General features: G+C 42.2%; 1 non-coding gene across 1 annotated transcript; it reads left to right on the forward strand.

Annotated features, from left to right (window-relative positions):
• The first annotated feature begins 1923 nt into the window (after nt 1-1923).
• LOC120097316 (U6 spliceosomal RNA) lies at nt 1924-2030 on the forward strand. The gene has a single exon (XR_015639241.1). It is a non-coding gene; the product is annotated as a U6 spliceosomal RNA (small nuclear RNA).
• Nucleotides 2031-25295: the final 23265 nt, after the last annotated feature.

Consider the following 25295-nt stretch of genomic DNA (forward strand, 5'->3'; position numbering starts at 1 on the left):
TCCTGAGAGTGCGCAGAATGACCAGGTGACTCAAGTTTCTTTACTGTTACTTCCGGTGTGAATCGTAACCTCAATCCACGAGACAAAGTAAGTCCTTCCTCCCTTACACAGCTTTTGCTAAGTGGGGCAGTTCCTGGGATAAACCTGACCATGTGGTTCTTGTGCCTGTGGAGCTGGCTTGTGGGAGGAATGTGGAACTTTGTCTAAAAACCATTTCTTGAATGCTGAAAGCCGGGCTTTTAATGAACCATTCTGGTGGCAGCTTGGAAAAGGATACTGAGGTAAATCGGGACTTGGATCATGAGGTCTCAGAGGGAATCAAGGGTTAGCTAATTGCTATGTGGGTGTTCATGGTGATGTTCTGCCTGCATCCTCAGAGCTTAGACATGGTTTTAACTTTTTAATGTTTATTTATTTTATGTATATGAGTATACTGTAGCTGCCTTTAGACTTACCAGAAAAGGGGATTCGATCCCATTACAGATGGTTGTGAGCCACCATGTTGCTGGGAATTTTCACGTTGCTGGGAATTGAACTCAGGGCCTCTGAAAGAGCAATCAGTGCTCTTAAACGCCGAGCCATCTCTCCAGCCCTAGACACGATCTTTTATCAGAACAATAGAAAATACAGATGCCCATCAGGCAAAGCTGCAGTCACGGAGTGAAGCTGGTGTAAGACAGAAGCAGCATACAATCATTTTAATAATTAAAGGAATTTTCAAAGAATCTATTATTTTTTCTTCATAAAAAAAATCTTAATGGGGAAGGGAGGATTGTAAGAGTCAGAGGGTTGAGGACACCAGACAAATGGGGCCCACAAAATCAACCTAGCACAGTTCATAGGGGCTCACAGAGACTGCGGTGACAATCACGGAGCCCACATGGGTCTGCCCTAGGTCCTCTGTGTATGTGCTGTAGTTACAGTGTTCTTGTGGGAGTCCTAACAGTGGGGGTAGAGCTGTCTCTGACTCTTTGCCTGCTCTTGAGACACTTTTCCTCCTACTGAGTTGTCTTGTCCAGGCTTTGATAGGAGAGTTTGTGCCTAGTTCCATTTAAGATGTTAATGTCATGTTTGGTTGATATCTCTGGGAGGTCTGATCTTTTTTCTGAAGAGAAACAGGAGGAGTGGATTTGGGAGAGAGAGGAGGTGGGGGCACTGGGAGGAGTGGAGAGAGAGGAAACTGTGGTTGGAATGTATTATATGAGAAAAGAATAAAACAAACAAAGCAAAACAAGCAAAAATCCCATCCCGTTAACCATCAAAACAAACAAAGAAACAAACAAAAAAACCCGAAAAATTCCCAAACCCAAATATTTCAGTCACAGTGAGGTAAAAATTAATTGTGCACTTGGAAACATTCCAAATGTTCTTGAGCAGAGAAATAGAGAGACTAGTTATGATAGTCCCCCAGTAGTCACCCTGTAAGAGTGGTCCAGAACCATTAAAAGATACTCAACTGCAGAAGTGTCTCTGTGTTTCCATAGCATGCTATGGTAGTTGTCCATAACCTGTGCATATTCCAGGGCTCACATTAAATCATCTTTAGATTACTTACAGCAGCTCACACCACATTCATGCTATGGATATCATTTTAATATTTTATGGTCAAGGGAATAATGACAAGAAAAAGTCAGCCATGTCCAGCTTAACCATTTTTAAAGAATACTTCTGATCTTCAGGTGGTTGACTCTAATGCAGCCCAAGTGCAGAGAAAGAGCCAACAGGATGCTTAGATAATAGGGCTGTGTTCAACAACACAGAAATAACAAACACACCATTCAGACACACCATTCCAACACACCAAATGTCTGACAGGTTTAGTGAAAGAAGATTTCACAATATTAGAACCGATCTGGGTGTTATGTAGAAAACATACACTATTAGATTCCACTTTTTTAAAAAAAACTTTTGAAAATTCCAACTCTGCTCATTTCAGCAGCACCTATGCTAAAATTGGAACAATACAGAGGAGATCAGTATGGCCCCTGTACAGAAATGACATGCAAATCAATGAATTGTTCTGTAGATTAATATGTAAAGTGAATAAATAAGTTAATTTAAAAAAGAGAGGGAAGTTTTTAAGAAAGAAATGGAATGCTGATTGACTGTATTATACAGGGTGTGTTCAGTGTGAGGACTCACTGTCAAATCATTGATACTATTAAATATTAAATGACATTAAGAACTCTACATGTATTGATTAGGGGAGTGAAAGACTGATAGAGAGCACATAGAAATAAGATTGGTTTAACCATCTTACATATATGCATGGAAATAAATATAATTAAAAAATTAAAATGACAATATTAAGCAATGATTATCAAATCTGGCTCTTTAAAATTTATTAGGAAGACCTCTAAAACCAGCCACAAGTATCTGAGCCCTAAAGTCTACTAAAAGATCCCAAATCTTTGGAGATGGGGGAGGGGGTCTCTGATGGTACTTAAAATAATTTTCCCATATGACTTGAATTGCTGTATGCAAGGTCATGAGTATTAGAACAGAGACCAATGTCCCTGTCATTTTCAGGTTGAATGGCCCTGGCTAAGGTAACAAAGAGCAGTATTCAACTGGACGGACAGCATTGGCATTATCTGGTGCTTGCGCCTGGGTCCTGCCTGCTTTAACTGGTATTCAGTAGTCACAAAGTGGCTGAGGTGAGGAACTATGTTTAAGCATTGCATCAAGGACTCTAATGTGCAGCCAAAATAATTCCGAACTCATGTTCTAATATGAACCAGCTCTTCTATGACACAGCTGCCCGACTTCAGAGGACTTTAGTGAGTTTTGATTTTGTTAATGCTTTAATGGTGTGTGTGTGTGTGTGTGTGAGTGTGTGAGTGTGAGTGTGTGTGTGTATATATGTATGTGTGTGTGAGTATGTGTGTATGTGTGTGTATGTATGTGTGTGTGTGTATGTATGTGTGTGTGTATATATGTGTGTGTGAGTGTGTGTGTATATATGTATGTGAGTGTGTATATATATATGTGTGTGTGAGTGTGTGTGTGTCTGTGTGTGTATATATATGTATGTGTGAGTGTGTGTGAGTGTGTGTCTGTGTGTGTATATATGTATGTGTGAGTGTGTGAGTGTGTGTATGTATGTGTGTGTGAGTGTGTGTGAGTGTGTGTATGTGTGTGTATATGTGTGTATGAGTGGGTGTATGTGTGTATATGTGTGTGTGAGTGTGTGTGTGAGTGTGTGTATGTGTGTGTATATGTGTGTGTATGCGTGTGTATGTATGTGTGTATATATGTGTGTATATGTGTGTATAGTGTGTGTATGTGTGTGTGTGAGTGTGTGTGTATGTGTGTATAGTGTGTGTGTATGTGTGTGTGAGTGTGTGTGAGTGTGTGTGTGTGAGTGTGCATGTGTGTGAGTGTGTGTATGTGTGTATGTGTGTATGTGTGTGTATATGTGTGTATAGTGTGTGTGTGACCATTTCTAAGGTGAGCATTTCATAAAAGCTGTAATCATTGTTTTCATGTTTTCTGAAACTCTTCAACTCCGGAAAAATTGAATCTATAAAAAAGAACTTCAAAATCAAAGTTTTTGTCAAGCTGATAAAATAAAAGATCAGATCCCCTCTATATTTTAAGAATTCCAGACTGAAGAAGGACATTCTGAGAAACATCATCTTAAAATGAATAGACCTAAGGGGAAGGGGGCAGTCAGGGTCTCAGAATTATTCTTCCTTCTGAAGAGCTTTCGAAAGCATTGGCTTGAGACACTGCAGACATGGGTTGGTGCCCTGTCACTTTTTGTTCAGGAGCTTATTGAAATGGGCTACTTGGTGTGTGTGTGTTGGTGAGAACCTTTGCCTTTAAAAAAGGTAAGCCTTCCTGCTGGTAAATGATTTTAGTTTGTTAAGTGTGATATTTTTTACAGTAAAGTAGGGGCCATTAAAAGCAAAGAGGACAATCCCTGTGTCCTAAGCCCCTGATTTGAATATGTAAATAAAAACCTGTGTCACTTCTCTGGGGCCTGACTCTGGGGCTGTGATATAACACCACCAGTGTAGACAGATGTGCTCTTCGTTATGGGCTGTTATCAGTTCTGAGGCAGACCTTCACTAATAAACAAGTTCCTGTGCTTTGGGTGCCATCACCTATCTGGGCAAGACTACACCGTCATTCCTGAGAGCACACATACACTTTTAGTGGGATCGAGTTTACTTCCTATTTGGAAATGCAAACCCAGGCAGCCTCCAACTCTTCCAGCAAACCGCACTGCATCCTAGGATTCTCTTATCCAGCACCATGCTCCCATACCTTGAGGAACACTTTCCTTTCCTACCTAGGAAGCCATCTAGAATCTCTGAAGCCCTTACTCTACTCTGTCAACATGTCACATTTACATTGATGTGATAGACACTGTGACAGAAGAAGCTCCGTACTATACTATCACAAGGGCATTTATATTTCCACATAGGAATTTGGTGGGACCCAAGCATTTAGTCCAGAGCAGGCATGATGATGTTTTTACATGCAAGTGATGAATGAGAAAATAAGGCCTGAGATACACTGAGTAGTCTGGACCACGGTACACAGCTACTAGGCAATAGTATATAAATCAGGGTTTAATGACGAAGCTCAGGCTTCTCCCAGAGCATGTTACAGGCTGACAGTGTCCTCTAAGAGAGTGCCATGACCAGTTCTTTTGGATGTCACTTGTATTAGACTGCTCCGATCAAGTTACTCCAATCATGGTCATTTTAACCATTGATTTCATTTCTTTTAATCTTTTGTTTCAACTCTCTGGTTTTCTGAACACGTTAAATAGAATTTCCAAAATAGTTTAAAGATCTATTTTTATTTTATTTTGTGTGTGTGTGTGTGTGTGTGTGTGTGTGTGTGGGCGGGGGGCAGTGTTTTCCCTGCATGTTTGTGTGTGCACCACACATGTACCCAGTGCCTGTGGTGGACAGAAGGGGGAGTTGGAGTCCCTGGCACTGGAGTTATAGAAGGCTGTAAGCTGCTGTACAGATGCTGGGAACTTAACCTGGGTCCTTACAAGAGAGGCAAGTGTTCTTAACCACTGATCTATCAGCCCGCTCCTCTATAATATATATTTGAGTCTTATATATTGGCATCTGTATCAAGGACAGGCCCTGCTCCATTTCCCCTTATATATTGGCAGCTGTACTTCTCCATTTCCCTTCACTGAGCCTGATAAACACTTGCAGCAAATACATGTCCATTATCTTAAAAGCAGTCTGCTGTCAGTAAATCTAAGGCTCCTTCTCAAGTCCTGTAAAGTAGAATTGGTGATCTTACTAATGGCCTATGAGCATATCGAATCTCAATGGCGAGGGGCGTCGCCACCTTCGAAGATTTTATAATTTAGTGTTAACAGGAGCAGTGGAGGTGGTGGTCACCTGCAATCCCAGCACGCGGGAGGCTGAGGCAGAAGAACTGAGAATTCAGACTCCATAGTGAATTTCAGGCCAGCCTGGGCTTCATAGCAAGGTTTCATCTCTGCAAAACAAAGTAAAAGAACATGTTAAAAATTACAATGATAATTTTCTTTAGATAAATCGAGTTAACATACTTAGGTATACTGTAGAGAAAGGTTCTTTTTATCTTAATTTCTCCAGGGGGAAGCACAAGCCACAAAGAAAAGAGAAGGCTGCTTCAGTTTCCTGGTGGGTCAGCCACAGAATCCCTGCTGCGGCGGCTTTCTGCTCCCTGCATAGCTTCCTTGTATGCCTAGCAACATCTCAGTCATCCGTCATGAGGGATACCTTGGTAGGAATCGTGAAATCTTAATTCCCATGAGTGTCTCTTGAAGATTGATGATTCTTCGAGAATTGTCATAGGTTTGATACTTAGAAAACTGGAACACAGACATTTCAGTAAATCCTTAAATATACTCCAAAATCCTGTTAGTTGTACAGACTTTCCTTCCTTTATTATGGTCCTCTAGAATACATATGCTTCTGACTCATGTTTTAGTGGGCACCAGCAAGCAAATATTTACTAATACAGTGAGAAACCCCTTGGCAAGACATCTTATGTCAAAGAACTTCTACTCAAGAGGAGGTCAGGGAGGGAAAAATAAAGATTCTTAAGTAAGTCAGCTGTGAAGTAAAGATGTGCTCTAAAGAAAAGAAAGTAGGTCCATGAGATAAAGGATGAATAGTGAAATACTAGACAGAAAATTCCAGGAGGTTCTCGTTTAAAGACAACTTGTGTCAGCTGACGGGAGAAAGAACCAGCCCTGTGATGCTCTTGGCAGACTCTTTTAGGTCTTCAAGGTAGCAGTGCAAAACCTCCTGTGAAAGAGTAAACTCAGTATATAACGTGAAAGCCCACTCTGGCTGGGTCAGCATAAGTGAGGGACAGAAGGACAGAAAAGGAAAAGGGGTGCATGTGTGGGATATAACATGTATCATGTCGGTGACGGCTGAAGTAGCTCAGGAGGGAGGGAGAATTGGCTTAGTGTGACAAGCACTGTGCGATTCTGTCGGAATCGGGACGCATTACAGTAATTACTTGGTGTAACAGAAGCAAGTTGGAAGGAGGACGCCAAGGTTGCTGGCCTGAGGAATCAGTTTAGTTATGGTCCTTGCTTCCTAGACCTAGGGATGCTTTGAGGAGAATCCTTGGGAGGAGCATGAGGTGTGTGAAGGAAAGGTGTCCAAGTGGAGCTGAGGAATCGTTTAGAGTTGCGGAGAGATCTTTCCTATTGACCTACATTCGGGCACAGAGCAAGGAGGTGACATTCAGATCGAGAGGACTCAACAAGCTCTTCAGGACATGTGCTGTCCTGGGAATGAATGTGGGAGATGAGAGCCTTCCAGACCTCACTCTCCAGCATCCATCTAGGATGATGCTTGGAGTCTCTGGCTTGTGAGCTCCTTCCTACTTTCCCTCATGCTGAACTCATTTGAATTCGTCATTGTTTTTCTTAGCCAGTCTTTGGCTTCACTGGTAGATGACAGTATCCATCGATCCCTGAGACTCTATGCATCATTAACACCGGGATAAAGAAATTATATGAAGTCATTGTAAACCATCAGTGGATTGTATAGAATCCCCTAAACTGAACAGGAGAAATGCAGAAGGTTCAGCGGAACAAGGGACGGCTTTCACCGTGCTGTAGTGTAATGCTTTCAAGTGAGCAAAACCTAGGAGTGAAGGGAATTCTGCCGCACTATGCTTTCTGTAGCTTTGAAGTTGGTTTCTTTCCTCTTTCAGTGATGGAATCCCCAAGTTCAAGGTAGTCTTAGGCTTGGGAAATGGTAGCTATACCCAAATTAAAGATTTGACTATTGCTGGCCACTAAAATTTGTTCTTTCAGAGGCATGGGAAATGTGAATTATTTCCATTTCACTTTTAAATGATCGTGTGAGGACAGATGCAAAATAAAACCAAGAGGTTCACATTCCTTGTATGAAAACCAGGAAGCAACTTTCTTTTGTTTCCTCCAAGCATTTGTTTTAGAAAACCTTATTTTTTGCAATATTTCTCTTTTGATATATATATATATATATATATATATATATATATATATATATATATATAAAGACTAGATTGGCACTTTGCCACTTTTATAACCCAGCAATGATTTTCCAGAGAAACAGGAGCCACATGTTTGAAGTATAAGCACCAAGGGGATGACCTCCAGGTCCTGCAGGAGCATACAGGCTAGAGGGAGGAGAAAGGAGAAGCTTGTTTTCTTCTCTGAATAGTATCAACTAACGATTCAGTTCTATGGAAGAGTGAGAATTCATCATTCCTTTGAAAACAATTACATGTCAGCTGTAATATTCATGTAGCTCTCTTCTGCTTTGTGAATCGAAGTTTAGATTGGGAGAAGATTTTGTCTGTAATTAATGTTCCCCACCATTACTTTCAGACAAAGCAAATTTTAAGCTGTTAACAGACTTTGGTCCTCTATAAGCCTCTTTCAAACATTGAAGACGGTTTTTGTTTGAACAGGAATCATCTTCTGCTACTTCCCAAAGGTTCGTGGGTGAGAGACTTGTTTCCAGAGTGCAGTAATGTCCAGAGAGGAGGATTTGGAAAGTGGTGGGATTATGGGGTCTTTGACCTTATTAATGAGCGATTCCCTTGATAGATTCTTTATATGATGGTGTTGTGACCTAGTGTAACATAGGAGGTGGGTCCTTGGTGCAGGGACTATGCTACTGAGGATGTGTCAGAGAGAGAGAGAGAGAGAGAGAGAGAGAGAGAGAGAGAGAGAGAGAGAGAGAGAGAGAGAGAGCGCTTGAGCGCTTGGCCCTGGGCTTTTCCTGTTACTTCTTTCTGCTTCCTGTCAGCCAAGAGGTGAGGTGTTTATTGTACCATACGTTAACACAACGATACCCTGCTTCACATTGAGGCCCCAAATAATGGACTTGGACTGAAATATTTGAAATCTTTTCTTTCTTAATTTGATTTCTGAAGCATTTTTACAACAGTAAACAATATGATGGCTGAGACATTATTATTATTGTTGTTGTCGTTATTATTATTATTATTATTATTATTATTATTTTGGTTGCATCTTCTAATCAATGAACTCTTTTTCTTTTAAAGGTAGAATTGGCATTTAAAGACTGGGCCCATTCCCTCATAGAGATAATTCCAATATGCCACTGTGTTTATAACAATTAATTTTTGGTTCTTTTAAAATGTTCTGTGCACCTTCTCCAGGTAAACTCCTGAAGGACTTAGGGTTCTACTAAAAGTAGTTTGTCGGCATATTATATTTACGTTCTAGTTGCATAATAAACAACCAGGAGCTGGTCTAAAGTCAGAAATTGATTTGTCATAATCCATAGGCTTGAAGTTCAAGGTCAGGGTACTAGCAGGGTTAGAGTCATCCGAGTGCTGTCTCAGGTTTACAAATGCCACTTCCCCATGTCCTCTCTTCATCCTTCCTGCACGTGCCTCTTAGATCATCTTATCACAAGGACTCTAGTCTTGATTAGATCAGAATCCACCCCATTGCCTTGTGTTAGCCCAATTCCCCCTTTAAAGACCCCGTTTCCAAAACAGAGTCACACGCTAGTGCGCTGCAGATCCACACAACATACGTGTCTTGACAAACGCAGTTTGACTTACGGCAGTGTACACACTGGAGCCGCTATTCAAATATGTTCAAAGGAGTTTTATCAAAGTGTCCTGGACTGACCAGGATGTTTCTCATTTAAAATTTAGTATTCTGCCTACCCGAACAAGTCTCTGAAGCGATCCCTTACGTTTCGTTTCTCGTTTGCTTGTTTCTGAGAGCATAGGACTGCGTTAGGATAACAGCATCCACTGTTGGATGTGCTTCTTCAAAGGAAAAAGAAAGCAGGCTTTCGACGGGAAATAAATAGTCTAAAAAATGCATCCCGATAACTGAAAATACATCCCCAAAATCTTACTGCATTCTTAAGTTAGTCCTGCAAATTTTTTTTTCTTAAACACGACAGAATAAAATATCTATATTGAAAGCTCCACCCTAAATCACATGCATGTGAAGCCCCCAAATAGTACTTATGGTCCTAATTAAAACTCAATTCTCTTGGTGTTCGAGATCGTATGTGTGGGGGGAGGAGATAACAGATGTACACGTTTCACGACCTCTGCATATACTTGCATTCATTAAGAAAACAGTGCTTTTCCCCCCGGGCAGGAAATGACTTGCCACAAGCGCTGAGCCTCATGAAGGGAGGAGAAGGATAAAGAAATGTTGAAAGGTGGACATATTTTCTCCTTAGACATTATATTTGTCTCCTTCTATTAGATTTATTTTTGGCATAGAGAAGAGCACATCCATATGGGGAACACTTTAGAACTGCCAGTGCAGAACAGGCGTACTTCCAAGAGGAAATGCAACCGTGCCTTCATCTGGTGGAGCAGATCAATGCGCCGTAAAAGATCATGTTCAGTTACCTCATATTTTTTTTTGAATTGGAATTAATGGCTCATTAGTCTTGATCATATCAATATTATAACACCACTTACATTTGGTAGAGAAGGGAAGGGAGCTGATGGAGTGCACTTACTTCTTTTACTCTTACTGAGTAGACTCTGTGTCAGCCTCAGGGAAAAGCCCAGCATCTCTGAGGTGGCCCCTTTGCAAACAGGCTCCATTTAGGGAAAATGCAGACTCCTGGGTGAGGCATTTGGAAAAAGAGTTAAAAGGTTCTAAAGGTCCGGGTCACTCGGGACATAGATTAGTGTTTCTCCCACTTTAGGCAGCTGGCCAGAGCCTGGGAACCAGACACCCAGAACATTTCTTTGGCCACATGTTGGACCATATGTTGGGAACGGAATGGAAAAAAAATAGACATTAAGTATCTCTTGAACATCTCTCCCAAGGGAAAGTCTATCTACAAAAGGGCATATATTCATGGAGGGTTTGGGGAGAGAAGGAGAATGAGACTTTTAAACTAAAAATAAGGAGTTTGGTCAGGCACATGATGATTTTACTAAACAAGTCCTTTCTTTCACAGATACTAGATTTGGTACAAAAGAATTAGCAACCAGAAAGGCTCTGAAATGAAAGCAAACTACCTTCATTGAAGAAAATACTAGACTCACAGTTAGAACTGTAGCCCCATATGGATTCTTCCACCGGCTATCTATGGGATACTGGGACTAGCAATTACTACTTGTCTGCATCCTTTTTCTTTGGTTGTCACAACTCCCCATGCCTCTCATCCTAATAGTTACAATCATCACCAGATACCTGTCAGGAAGCAGCTTACAGAAGGAAGGCTTTATAATTTTGCCTAATGGTTTAAGACAAAAATACAGGCCATCATATCCAAGAGAGAGGGTCGTGGCAGAGCCTAAAGCGACAGGAGTGTGACAGCCTTGTGTCTGCAGTCCGAGCGGAGAGTAGATTGGAAGTCCAGCCAGCCTACGAACCCCAAGGTGCACCTCCACTGAAACACTCCCTTCAGTGAAGTCAAATATTCCAAATTCCACAACTTCCAGAAACAATGTCACCAGTTGGGGACCAAGTGTTCAAACACAGGAACCTATGGGACGAGTTTCACATTCAAAACACAACATCCCCCTTATTGGGCTACCCATCCATACCAACCTGGTATTGGGGCTCTGCAGCCACAGTGGTTGGCTTAAGGCTGAAATGCCATCATACCAGATGCACTCAACCAGAGTCTTCCATGGGATTTTCTTGGAATTATTAGGAAGCAGACACTCCCTTTACCCTGGGATTGTGTAGTAATAATCTGAGCTATGAGCTGGTGGTCTCTGTCTTTGCTGTAGAAGGCCTGTGAAGACAGAGATGAGGTGAACAACACAGTTTACTTAGATGTGAGTGGCATGGAGGTAGTCACCTTGAAAGTAGCATCATGAGCTGGGCAATCGGGTGCTGTTTTCAGCCGTGACTTGGCTGTTTCTAACTCAGTTATTACGCTTGCGCATTTAATCTATTCCTCAGATGTTCTCCTTCCTCATTTGTGAAGGAGCAACCTACGGAGGGAACTCCTAATTCTCTTAACATCTTGTAGTGCTCCAAGAGTCTATAAATCTAAACGTCGTGGCATATGTTATAGAAGAATTTATCGTAATCGCGCTCAGCCTCCAAAAGAAAATTAATCTCAGAAACCTCAGAGTTTTCTCTCAAAAAGTCTCTTCAAGTATGCGTACTTAGGTGTCAGGTTAAGTTTCTCTTTAACAACGAATGAAGTGTGTGATAAAAAAAATTAATAGCGCAAACAGGATTAGAGTGTAGGCTTTCAAACCCTTTTAAAAACACAAACAGCTTTGAAGAGAGGGAAGTGTGTTGCAAATCTAATGTCTATTCATTAAAGTATGCCTAAGCGCTCAATAGCTATTGCATCTACTTGAAAGCAATGAAACTTAACATTTTTCATAAAACTTAATTAATAATTAAGACTAAGCAATCCCTTTGTACCAATCAGCATAAAAGTTAGTGTTCTGTTTAAAAACTTTGTCCATAGACGCTGTCTTTCATCTTCCTACATCATGAGTATACGTTGGCTAAGAAGAGAGAATGGGGGCAGGGACCGCATCATTTACCTTGAGAATAGACATCCAGGAACTGGGCATGCTGGCGAAGATTAAACAGCATAATTTAAAAGCTGAAGTGCTTCTGTCCCTGGCTGTTCCACACATGGTGTGCACTCACTGATAAGTGGATATCAGCCCCAAAGCTCAGAATACCCAAGATACAATCCATAGACCATATGAAGCTCAAGAAGGAAGTCCAAAATGTGGATGCTTCAGTCTTTCTTAGAAGGGGGAACAAAATACTCACAGGAGGTAGAGGGTGGAAGGGACTTGGAAGGAAGAGAGGAGGCAAAGGATAAAATGGGTGTGTGTGTGCAAGATCAGGTATGGGAGGAGACTGGGGTGATATACAGAGAGTCAGGAATTTGAACAGAGATGTGTAGCAATGGGGCATGGGGAACTGGGGGGTAGCCACCAGCAAGTCCCAGAAGCCAGGAAAGCAAGAGGCTCCCAGGATCCAACAGGGATGCGATTAACTGAAATGCCCAACAAAGGGGTGGGAGATCCTGTAGAGAACATATCCAGAGGCTGGGCAAGGCCCCTGGTTGGGGGATGGAGCCACCCACTCATCTCAAACTTTTTAATCCAGATTGGCTCCTGTCTAAAGGAAATCCAGAGACAAAGAGTGGAGCAGAGACTGAAGGAAAGGCCATCCAGAGACTGCCCCACCTGGGGATCCATCCCATATACATATACCAAACCCATACCATATTGCCAATGCCAATAAGTGCATGCTGACAGGAGCCTGATATAGCTGACTCCTGAGAGGGTCTGCCAGAGCATGACAAATACAGAGGGGGATGTTCATAGCCAACCATTAGACTGAGCTTGGGGACCCCAATGGAGGAGTTAGAGAAAGGACTGAAGGAGCTGAAGGGGTTTACGACCCCATAGGAAGAACAACAATATCAACCAAGCAGACCTCACCAGAGCTCCCAGGGACTAAACCACCAACCAAAGAGTACACATGGAGGGACCCATTGCTCCAGCTGCATGTGTCACAGAGGATGATGGCCTTGTTGGGTATCAATGGGAGGAGAGACCGTTGGTTCTGTGAAGGCTGGATACCCCAGTGTAGGAGAATGCCAGGGCAGGGCAGGGAGTGGGTGGGTAGGAGGAGGAGGAGCACCATCATAGATGCAGGGGGAGAGGGCATTGGATAAGGGGTTTCCAGAGGGGAAACCTGGAAAGGGGATAACATTTGAATCACAAATACATAAAATGTCCAACAACAACAACAACAACAATAACAACAAAGTTAAAGTGTCCAAGCTCCCATTTCTTTTTATCAGTACTCAGTTTTCTTAAACTTAGGGAGAATAATGAAAAATTTACTATAAATATCCTTTCTTTTCCTACCCCATGAGGAGGACTACAGAACTTGCACAAGCTAATTTTCTTTTAGACGAGCCTCAATGAGAATAGAGATATCAGGTTGACAGCGTTGAAATATGGCTCGCTGCAGAACAGGCTCAACAGAAAAGCAGCACTTAGCACCCACAGCAGTTGAGAGCTACTTACTAGCACACTTAGCATCCATTCCTGCTGTGGGAATATGGATGACGGGACCAGTGGATAATGATTATCAAAGTGGGGAAGTGAGGCTTGAGTAAGCTCCAGCAATTAAAAAAAAACCCGTAGCGGTGGATGATGTGATCATGGCTGCCTCTCAGTTTTCAGGGTGGACCACCAGCTCTCTGTGAGGGGGAGTCTGGTCCCCGCCGCTCTTCGTGCTCCCTGGAGTGATTACTTCCGCAAGTACTGTATTGGAGCCTGACTGTTGCATAGTATCCTGTGAGTGCCTCGGCTGAGGTTTTTGGAAGAATGGTCTTGTTTTAGTGGTGGGGTCTCTAATGTGTTGTCAGGAGCAAGAGCGGGGGAGATAATACATTTTCTAATACAGAAGTAACTTAGGAAATCCCTGATGAGAAAGTCCATCCCTGACTATTTTTGAAAGTGTTTTCCAGCACTAATTTACAAGAGTAGACTCTGCGGTTTGCGCCTGTGTATAAGATATCAGAGATGAATCGCCCAAGGAGTGAATGATATTTGTGCATTATCATCTTTATGGGGCTCGGGGAAGGCATGAAAAAAAACCCAGCAGTACAAATTCAATTCTTAACAAGATGCACAGTGGGCTTCCTCTTCGCAAACAGAGAATGAATGTATCCAAGAAGCATTCCTGACGTTTCTGTGGATATACAGTCCCCATGTAGGTTAGCCCTTCTCAAAATTTGGACTTCATAAGAATCACTTAGCAGTTTTAAGCTAACTGGTTTTTTAGGTATTACCACCAGAAAGAGTGAGCGGCAGAGTTGGGGAATAATTATAAAACCCGTTTTCCGCTTGAGAGGTTTACAATCTTGGTTTCTCAACACCACTGGTTCTAAATGGTGCCAGTATCAGTTTGTCAGAGATAACTGCCTAGTCTCCACGTTCGAAGGAGGCCCAGTGTTCTACAAATTTGAAATACTCCGTGCCTTCTTGGCCTGCCTCCAGAGACAGTGTGATTGCTCAGATAGATGCAGAAAAAAAAATGAAATCATCTTTGGTTAGACTTAGACCTAAATGTTCGGGTTTCGAACATTTGTGCTTGAACACAGCTACAACACAAGAGGACACATAGAGCAGTATCCTGTTAGCATGCATGGGGAAATATAATGCTGTAGCAAAAAGCAATATAATTTCCAGATTTCAGTTGACAAAACAGAGGTGGGTCAGTAGTAGTCAGTGATATGCAGCTTATAAACCATGTGGGAAAGAAGTTATAGGCCAGGACTCTGTAGATCGATATCACTTAGATTATATTAACTAAAAACTATTGGGCACTACTGGATGTTTACATGAACACGTTTAATCTTTTGGGAAAAAAACACCCTACAAACTGGAAAATGCTGCTTCTAATTTCATGTATGAAAAACAATCTTGTCATGGTGTGCACAGGCGGGAAATAGGAAGTGAAGACGCTAACAGACATGTCTGTATTCCCAGTCCTCTCCAAACCAGCACACTAGAGAGAGCTTGGCACAGCCAGCCCTAAGTGGGAGTCTTCATCAGATCTCTCCCCTCATGGCTTAGGGAGCCATGCAGAAGGGGAGGCAGAAAAGTGACAGCATGAAGACACCAAGGAGACAGTGTCTTCAGACAGAACAAGACTGCTGCACATAGGAACTCACAGAGACGGTGGCAGCATGCACAGGGCCTGCACAGGTCCAAGCCAGATGGGCTCCCGGAGCTGAGAGGGAGTGGACATGAGCCCCAATTACTAACCTAGAAGCCATCTTCAACTGGCAACCACTCACAAAGGAAAATATTAGTTTTCTTCAATGTAGTCTCACTGGGAATATAAACCACACTTTTAAAGGGGTAGGCCCTATACCCAGTAGTAGATGTGGATATAAAATGAACTTAATGGTAGAATGTTTGTCTCCTATTGCTTTGTTTGGGCATTAAAAAGAAATCTTATTGGTTTTTGCCTTGTGTATTATTGTTACTGATTTTATGGGTGTGGGGGTGGCTTCTCTTGCTTTCTAAAAATGTCTGGTCTGTTTTTGTTTTCTTCTTTGATTGTTTATTTTATTTTATTTTTTGTTTGTTTTCCAGAGAGATAGGGAAAAAAGGTATGGGTTTGGATTAGGTTGGAGGACCTGAGAGCAGGTGAGGGAGGGGAAACTGTGATCAGAATATACTGCAAGAAAAAAAAATCACTTTCAAAGAAACAAAACAAAAACAGAAATTTAGACAATGCTGTTTCCTCCCCAGGATGACTGCATGCTTTGAGAAATATCCAGATTATTAGATGACAGGGTCAAGATCCTGAAAGGGTCCTGGAAGATTAAAAACAGTGATAAAATTTAAGGGTGTATATGATATTATGCAGTTAAGTTATGAAAACAGATGTACATCTGTAAAGTTGTTGACTTAATAATAATCTATATTAAAACAGCTGAGGGATTTCAGTTGCACACACACACACACACACACATACACACACACACACACACACACACACACACACACACACACACACACCAGTGTAAAGTAACTGCCAACTAGTTTCTGCTAAAATTTAATTATCATCCACAAGATAGATAATGGTGTTAGATGTTTTAGATTATAATCAGAACTATTTGGGAGTTCAGTAATCTTTTAAAGGAGACACAGACTAAGTAGAATCCAAAGAAGGAAGTATTTTTTTTTTTTGGAAAGAGGAAATTCCTGGTCTGATGCAGTGGAATATCTAAATTGGCCTTCTGTTCTCTACTTTCTGCTGTTCTCATTCTCCTGTGTCCCTCTTTCTTCTCTTAACCCTCTCCTCCCTCTCCCTTCCTTCTTTCCCTATCTTAACTTTTTCTCTTAATCCATTTTTCTGGTTTCATTCTTACTCTCCCTGGTAGCGCTATGAGTCATGATGTTCTTGGGTTCAAGCCGCAATAGGGAACTCCTGGCCAAGGGGAAATTAGTGATGTTAACTGGGCCACCTCTCCTTTTTCATTAATTTCTATCTCAAATAATAATGCATTGAACAGTATGGGTCAGAGCATTTTAATGCTAGCATCTTCAGGAGGCTGCCTGTGTGTGCTTCACCATGATTTCTGTATGCTGCCATGGTTCTTATGGTTTTTCTTTTCCTTTTTCTTCCTTCCTTCCTCCCTCCCTTCCTTCCCCCCCTCTCCTCCCTCCCTCCCTCCCTCCCTCCCTTCCCTTCTTTCTGAGGCTACTAGCTTAACAAAACCAAGAAACTTAAAATGTTTATTCTTAGTTTAGGCGTATGAGTGTTTGCCTGTATGTGTACCATGCACATGAGGAGAACAGAATGGGGCATCATATTCCCTGAAACTGGAGTAACAAAGGATTGCGAGCTGCCATGTGGATTCTGGAAACAACCTGGGCCCTCTGGCAAGAGCAGAAACTACTATGGGGATTTCTCTCCAGCCCCCAACCCAGGCACTGATGCTTGGGTCCTTACTGACTTTTTCATTCGGGTGACAGTGATATCTGGGGAAAGACCTGACAAGATTGGTTCTCCTTCTCTTCCTTTTCCTCTCCATCTTCCTCGGTTCGACTTAGTCTTTGGAGGAATTCTAGATTCTAAACGTATATAAGATTTAATGTTAGCACAGAAAGAAAATTATTCTTAGGACATTTAGCGAGACAGAATTGTGCTTCCAAATTACTTCAGGTACTGAGGTAATGCGCTTGACAATGAATGTGCAAATGGAGCTAATGAAAGAAGTATGATGTTCCTTCTAACTGAGGAAAGAAAAGACAAGGCAGACATGGGACCTTGGATTGAAAAGAAGCATCCTAATTTGGAAAGGAACCATGGGTAAATCACAACTCGAGAAAGGGTAGGAGAAGATGATAATACTGGTTAATGGTGAGTTGCCAGCCACACTATTAGCTCCTGTAAACTCTGGAGAGGTTTAGTCTTGTTCTTCAGGCAAAGGTACAGAAGACTGAAGAAGAAGAAGTTTGACTTGCACTAAGTTCAAGAGCTGTATGGCCACATCACCGGTGACATTCTCCGATTCTTCCTCTTCTACTCATTCCAACCTCCTTTACTCACCATCTTGTCTATGTGGTTGAAAAACTCTATTAAAATAAAACTGTCGAAGAGGGCTCTAGGGAGGTGGCTCCCTCGGTGAAGCACTTGCTGTGGAAGCCTAAGGATCTGGACTTGGCTCTGCAGAACTCACAGGAAGAGTCACGTGGGTGCAGCCCCATATGTTTGTAACTTCAAACCATGGATGGAAGAGAAAGAACATTGAAGCCCTGACCAGCCAGTGTGCATGAATCACTGAGCTAGGTCCAGTGACAGATCCCGCCTCAAAAACAGACGAAAGATGGAGACGCAGTTGAGTGAGACCTCTGACATCACCCTTTGGTTGCCACATGCACATGTAGGTACACGTACCACACATGGATGTTATGCATAGCACACACATGAATAAAACGTTCTCAAAAAATGCCCTGATTTCTTCTTTCTTTCCCTCAGTGGAAAGAAGCCATTAGAGAACTCACCTGTCACTCATTAGACAAATCAGGTCAGATTACACACATTCTCCTGCTCCTCAGTTCTGATCAATGTCTCTCAGGCCTGGCTGATGTTCTGTCAGATGTACTAAATGGAAGACCTGGAGTGGCACAGGCTACACTCTGTCAGTCACTGAGAGCCCCTTTACCCAACCAAAACGCAGGTGTTTGTAATCCAGCCAGCATTGTGGCAGCCCGACGTGAAATTAAAACACTGGGATGCCTTGTCCTGTTGGCTGAGCTTTCAGAGGCTGGTTGGAGAAGGGCAGCTATTTTCTACTGTCAGCTAGAGATTCTTTCTCAGAGAGCATGAAGTCCCCAAAGGGAAACTAAGTGTATCCGGAGTAGAGTTTATATTAAGTACCTGACTCCTGCTGTGAACAGTGATATGTGGGTGCTTTATAAATTAGCCACATTTGAATTCTAAATCACCACAGGTGCAGCAGAACCTTTGATATAAGAGTAAGCTTATGCGCTAACAAACAGAGTATTTGCTCAACACTGGGCTGGGGGAGGGTTGGCTCTGCCATTTGAGAAACTTATCTGCTACTAAGTAATATTCTCTGTACCTGGAGGTACAGAATAATGTTATTGATAAGAAGAATAAATCTGATCTTGGCTGTTTTGTGTCCAAATAGTAGAAGAAAAATTTTTGTGCAAGTGTGCAGAAAAGTAATAAAACTGCTTAAGGAACAAATTTAATGGCTTCTAAGACTATATATTTCTAATAATTGTTTACACTTCTAATTTAACACTATTATTCCTACTAGGAAGCTTGTTTCTAAAGGTGGAGAGAGATTGGAATAAAACTGAAGATTCTTAATTTTCCAAAGGGATTCGGAAGTATTAGGTTTGATTTCTATCATGTTCAGTTCTTTGTCTCAAAGAAATTCATGTAATAAATCTTGGGCAGGCTTCCATAGTTTTTCCTTGTTCTCCCTCAAGGCGTATAGGGGGTGAGGAGGGCTTAGATCTTAGGCAAATTTTCTGTAAGTAAAGCTTTAGATTATTACTAAAGGCATCTCCGCAGTTTATAGCCATACTTCTAGTTTAAGAGGTTAAAAACATCAAACTTTATGCTGGTGATATATACATATATACATATATAAACTTTGATTAATATATATGTTAATATATAGATTACATGTTAATATATTGTTATAATATATGTTAATATATTAATATACATATATTAATCAAAATAGTGCTTGGTAGCTGTCAGCAAGGTTGCTGGGAGAAGTTCGGCGAGGCATTTGAATAATCAACATTGTAATTTTTGGCTATTCTTTGGTTCATGAGAATCTGGCTTTGTCTGGCTGTACCATCAGCGTGTGTTTGAATCCAAACCACCTCTTCCGGTCCTTTTAATGGCGAGAGGGAAGTTTTCCGAAGCGAGTTTGGAGTCCGTTGGCAAGTCCAGTGGAAAATCCCGCAGCCATTGCTTAAGTTCTGCCTCTTGTGGGGATATATAAAGCCCTCTGTCTCCCGGGTTGTCAGGTCAGCACTTTTGAGGAGCACTTAGAAAGGACGGTATCCCTGCCTTTCCATCAATGACAGCCCAAAGCCCTCACTACTAGTAATGGCATAATGGAGAGTTAAGAGAGAACTCCAGAAAGGGTCTCAGGAAATACTTTCCCAGAGACAGTCAATAGGAGAATGAGGTTGCCTTCCAGAGCGAGCGGTCAAGTCTTGTCACCAGGATTCTGCCCGCTTGTGCTATTAATACCGAGGCTGCTCTCAAGGCTCGGCGCGTTGATCAAGCACCACTTGCGCTGCAGGCTCCTTGTGGGGCAGACTTAGACAAAGTGTCTGCAAGAGAAAGCACTCCAAATGTCCTGTAGGAAACAACTCCCATGCCGGCAGGGAGAGAGGGATGGATGGTCTCTTTCCCAAGTCTCTGTGTCTATTATAAATTAGATGCCTACTTAAAAAATGAGCGGGGCATAAATAATTTAAAAGAAATCAAAGGCCTTTATTACCACCACTGTACCCGGCTTCTGAAGCTAACTCGTCTGCCCTGCTCTGCTTCGCTCTCTTATTTCTCCCACAAGGAAGTGCGCACTAAAGAAGAGAAACAAAATAAAATGCAAAGTAAAGGAAGGAAACCTCTTGGTAGGTTTTTTTTTTTTCTTCCTTGATATGGTTCAGCCTCTGTCTAACACACGCCTGCCTCCCTTTCTTTCCCAAAGGAAGGGTGGGTTCCTTTAAAACCAGAGGGAGTGGATCACAGGACAAAACCACCAGGGATGTTCTGGGAAACATTTGATAGGAAGCCTTTACAGAGCCTGTTGTCCCTAGTCTCCTGCCTCCCCTGTGTGTCTCTGTCTCTTTGTCTCTCTGTGTCTCTCTTTTTGTCTCTCTGTGCCTCTGTCTCTGTGTCTCTGTCTCTCTATCTCTCTCTCTATCTGTCTCTGTCTCTCTCTCTCTTTCTCTGTCTCTCTGTGTCTGTGTCTCTGTCTCTGTCTCTGTCTCTGTCTCTCTCTCTCTCTCTCTCTCTGTCTCTCCCTGTCTCCCTCACCCCTTTCTTTTTTTTTTTCTTTCCTTTCCAGATTATCCTACTCTTGGTATTGTGCTAGCTAACCGAATGTATGCAAACAAATGGTCTGACTTTCTTACAAACAAAAAGTCATGGTCGTTTTTCAACGGAAGACATGGAATTCAATGAAAAAAATGACTAAGAACTGGAGGCAAGGTCCTGCCTCTACTATCTACAGATACTTCAGAAGCTTATAAATGTGAAAGTAAAGATGCGTAACTGGACGTAAGACTATATCTCAATAGTGAGAGGTTTGTAAAACTGCTGTCATAAAAGAGAAATGGTAGTCTAGGTAAACAGGAGCTCTGGCAGAGGCAGAATGTGCTTACTTCCCAGCTCATCCCCACAGTACCACCTGAATCCTTCTTAAAATAGATTGGCACCAAGAATTTAAATATCAGGAAATCTGGGGAGAGACCCAAGAGCAGGCATTCACAGCTCTAAGGACTGATGCTCTGTTCATGCATTACTTAATGGGTGTCCTCTGGCTACATAGAATAAGCTGGAGCAAGCAAGACTAGAGTCTGAAGCGAGTTGTGTGGCTGAAAAAAAAATGACAACCACAACAACAACCCTTCAGTAGTCACCAGAGTGAAATTAATGTGGCAAGTGGACTTCCACAGAGGAGATCTTGCCACCATCCTTTATAGGCAGTTTTCTGAAACGTAGGTACCTGAAGAGTATTTGCCCATGAGCGAAGATAAAATAACAGGTAGCATGGAGAGAAAATTGATTATTATCGCAGGCCTAAAACTTTTAAAGGTATTGTCCCATTCTCAAGAATTATTGAGAACTCCAATAATCGGATGGGTTGTTTCCAGTCATGGCAACCGTATTGTATTATCAGTTGAAACAGATAACTAATTTTTTGTAATATTTCAGTTTACTAGAGAGAAAGATAGCAGCCATATTCTCAGTTAAAACGGATAACTAGTTTTAATTCTTCAATTTTTTTAAAAGAAAGAGAAATATATTCATCGCCTGTTAGCAGAGCTCCTATTTTGAACCATATCTGTACTCTAAAGGGAAAATTGTGAAAATAGAACCATACTTGTTTTGGCAAATGCACATTTTGTATGGCTAGCTTTATAAAAGACAGCAGATTTTATAGATCTTTTTATGTTTGTTATTATTATTTTTATCACAAAGGCCAATACCTGAGGAAAATTTTAAAGGAAGAGAGCCTTATTTTGGCTCATAGTCTCAGAGGTTTTACTCCATGTTGGGTTGGCCTGAGTTGAAACTGAGCATCACAGCGGTGTGAGTATATGGACAAGGAGGGTGTTTACCTCAGGACTCCCAAAAGGCAAAGAGAAGACAGGAAGGGGCAGAAGGCACACGCCTTAAAGGCATGACATCAATGATCTATTTCCTCCGGCTACTTCTACTTCTTAGAATGTTTAACTCCAGCTTGGGACTCAGTATCTAACACACGAGCCTGGCGAAAATACTTCATATCCAAGCCGTAACAGTATCTATGTTTGATGCACTGCAAGATACACCTTCGATGACAGCAAAAGACGGAATCCTGGTTTTTTACAGCTGCATCCACGAAGAAGAAAAGATTGGCGTTCCTACAGAAGCGCCTCAGGAAGCAAGGCTCCTCAACCCATGCTTTGTGACCGTTCTTGTGGAACACAGCGAACGCCCTCGCCATTGTTGGGGGGGGCGTGAACCAAACCCATCAACTGGAGGTGCACAGCCACAAAGTTAGTAGTGGCGGCTTCAATTCACAAGGGCTTCAGATGTAAAGCACCTATACCGTGGGTTGGGGGGAAGAACCTACCACTAATAAGGAAGGGCGGGGCTTTGGATGAGCTGCAACACGCAAAGTTTATAAGGTTTACTCAATGGATGAGTCCAAGGGAATATTTCTGCTGCTTAATAATAATCTCAGTTAGCACCAGTGTTAGGCATTTAAAGATAGTTTTAGTCACTGTAGGACTTTTCGATTCCTCAGTGAGGCTAAGATTGTTCAACCCTACTGTGGATCTTCATGAGGCGGCAGTAAGGAATGGTTCTCTACCAGTTCAATCTGGGTGGTCTTTTCTAATGAACTTTTCTGTCTTTCACTTTATTTAAAAGGAAACTTCCCAATACTCCCTGCCGTTGAGAAGTCGCTCCCCCAGTACTCTTGTCTCCATAGATCAGACAATCCAGCAGTCTGAGAAAATAGTTTATAAATTTGGATCTTTTTTTTCTTAAAAGACAAAAAGAAATTATGTTTACATTTATCAAGTATCTTTTATGTACTTTGTTTCAAGCCAAGTATTTTATATTTTATGAGTTGCCTCCCTTCCCTGGGAATCTGGCTGTAGACTTTATCTAATCTCATAAATTCTGTGACTCTTCTTTCTGCTTTAGCTTCCTGAATCTAGCAATTAAAGTGCTCAACAGGTTCAGCCACCAGCTCTAAGAAAGGACCTTCTTGTGGGTTGAGCTTTGAGAATGTCTATGAGAGAGGTTTAAAATCCACCAGCAGTTTTCTAAACTCCAAGGTTATACAGTTATAGTCCATTTCAATGGCAAGGTCACACTTCAGCCAGTGTTGGAGGACAGCTCCCAGGGCTGGACTACTCATCTGTGAAGGGGCTTTGCACACAGACTCCATGGACTTCTTCAGCACATCCTTTCCATGTGCCTGCAGATCAGACCTTCAGACCCATCACGAAGTTGGATACATTTTTGCTTTTGTGTTTTGTTTTTTCCCGCTAACCATCTCTCTTCCTCAAGTCCTCTATATCCCCATTCCCATACATAGAGATCCAGGATTGACTGGAGAAACAAATGCCCACCGGTCTTCTCATCCCAACTCCCCCCATTCCTGAAACTCTTCCATGGGATTTCTACAGAGAGTGACTCCAGATAGAGGTAGAGAGTTGAATCAGGGAGGGAGGAGGGTTGGGTATCACCGCCCCGCCATCTTTATCCTTTCCCTACCACTTCCTGACTTTTCAGGGGAGAGACAATTAGTGTTTATTGTGTGTTCCCTTGTTCCCACTTCCATGGTCTGAATATACTCATCTCATCCAAATTAAGTGTCCCTTGATTCTTTTGGTGGAATATGTCCAAAGCTATCTAAACGCCTGTCGTATGGCATCTGTCTGGTGCAGTGGTTCAAAACCTTCCTAATGCTGTGACCCTTTAATACTCTTCCTCGTGTTCTACTGACCTTAAGCATGAAATTACTTTCCTTGTTACTTCATAACTGTAATTTTGCTACTGTCATGAATTGTAATACACATGTCTGATATTCGGGTATCTGATATGTGAACCGCATGCTGAGAACCACCGATTTAACGGTTCAGGGCATGGCGTTCTACCTTAATAAAACAATGGCCCGAATTGTGTTCCTTATTAATAAAGTTGGCTATAATTACTTCATAACTGCATTTACCTAATTTACTTAATAACAAATAAAATGAAACTATGTCCTGACTCCCATCAGTACTGTCTTTGTCATACGTCATGCTCTCTGTGGATCGTGACTCTAATCAAGTTACAACTCCTCGTTCTGTCTCAGCCGCCCCCCAGTGGTGGCCTCATCCATGCGCTGATCAAGGGCAGGAGTGCCACAGCCAGTCTAGCTGGGTCTAACCCTTCCTCCGATTTCTGACTGCTCTATACTCACAGGCAGTCGTTTTAATCCCTATTCTTTGAACTCCTACTCCATAAACTGGCAGCAGTAATAAACAGCGCTCTGTGTTTCACGGAGATTAAACTCGTTACCGCACAGGGGCATTGTAGATGGTTGTGCGCATGCTCTGCCCGGGTGCCACCTGTAAGCTTCTATTACCAGCTGCAGCACTCAGAAAACTTTGTTCCTTGGCAGAGTAAGTGTCTGGGACTCCCCACTTCATCACAAATACAGGCCAGACTTAAGCCCAGCCGTCATCACTCTCTACTAATTGCCTCTAGCCTGCTTCCCAAACTATCTCTGCCATTAGGTGACCACACGCACTTTCCGACAACTGAAACACCTAGACGTTTCGGTCTCACGTTCTCGCTTCTACGTCTTCATTCCTCTGCACACTCAACTCATCACATATTAAAATTTCATCCATTCTCCGAGACTTAAAAACCAACAGCATCCCTTTCAGGAGGCCTTCCATCATCTTCCCAGAAGGAACTAATTGACTTACCTTGTGATCTCAGCTCGTTATTATAGCTCCTTTCTGGCATTTTGCCACGTGTTATTACCTGCTGTAATTATGCGTATCCATCTTCCCGACCGGAGTGGAAACCCCTCCAAAGCAGGAAGGAAGTATTTTGCATTGATGTTTGCATTTCCCCTGTTTCTCTAGTCAAGAGTCTTGCCTAGAATGAGAATTCAACCCGTTCCTGGAGCATGCATTTTATCCAATGACAGCTGCCAGTTTTGAACTCCTCCTTAATGACAAATACCGCATGAATGATGTGCACAGTCTCACTTAACCCTCAAGACTTAAAGACACTTGCTATTTTCTAATTTCTCAAATGGGAGACATTGAGTCACAGTAATTTACTGTTGACAAAATGCAAAATGCCATGAACCTGACCTAAGTGTTCTCCAAATCCAGACCCAAACTAGAAGCCTGTGGTATTCTCAGAGGGAAGTCTCATGGAGTAGGTAAACTTGTATTTGTGCACGTGTGTGTGCCTGCTCATGCGTGCGCGCACACACACGGGCACGCACACCCACACACACAACTAATTGGTCCTTGGGCTTCCTGCCATCGCTACA

This window comes from Rattus norvegicus, chromosome 15 (assembly GCF_021556685.1).
Source record: "Rattus norvegicus strain SHRSP/BbbUtx chromosome 15, alternate assembly SHRSP_T2T, whole genome shotgun sequence".
NCBI classification, from domain to species: domain Eukaryota; kingdom Metazoa; phylum Chordata; class Mammalia; order Rodentia; family Muridae; genus Rattus; species Rattus norvegicus.